We start from the raw sequence: 797 nt of genomic DNA on the forward strand, positions 1-797 counted from the left end.
TATTATGTCTAAAATGTAAGTCACTTATTGCTTTACTGAACTTGTATAAAATGATTATTAAATGTGTCCATGGTGATATCTGCAGAAAAACGGTAGACTACTCTTTGTGTGATATAGATTAAGTTAACTATATTAAATTATATAAATATAAAAAAAGCATACAGAAGCATTTTTGCCATCTACAATTTAGAATGCCTTGAATTTGGAGTTTCAATAGACTAATAAATCATGTGCGTGCACTCTGTGTGATATACCTGATAATGTCAGATCGCACATCATTACAACACTTACCATATTATCGCAGACGATGCTGTATCGCACACCCCAGACTCGACTTGAGTGGAAAATGAATAATCCGTGGTTGTGCGCGCAGCTGCGCACTTGTTTGCAGATGAGCAAAGGTGTTTTTAGGAGTCTAACTTGCAATCGCCAGACCACTGATTCGTCAAACCTGCTTTCCTTCAGTCCGTGTTCTTCTGACTATTTTGTAGTAAGTAGCTTTTAGGAGTCTAACTTGCAAACGCCAGACCACTGATTCGTCAAACCTGCTTTCCTTCAGTCCGTGTTCTTCTGACTGTTTTGTAGTAAGTAACGAATATGCTTCGGGGAAATGTATCGAAGTAAAAGTAGGCTGAAATATAAAAACTCAAGCAAAGTACAGATACTCCCAAAAAATACTTAAGTACTGTAACGAAGTATTATTACTTCGTTACAAAACACCACTGCTGATTTCTGATACTCTCTATAGCAGCTTTCTGTTTGTTCTCCGTCTCACTGGAAATAATCTGAGTATCATC

Source organism: Sinocyclocheilus anshuiensis, unplaced genomic scaffold (genome assembly GCF_001515605.1).
Source record: "Sinocyclocheilus anshuiensis isolate Anshui unplaced genomic scaffold, SAMN03320099.WGS_v1.1 scaffold105, whole genome shotgun sequence".
Lineage (NCBI taxonomy): Eukaryota > Metazoa > Chordata > Actinopteri > Cypriniformes > Cyprinidae > Sinocyclocheilus > Sinocyclocheilus anshuiensis.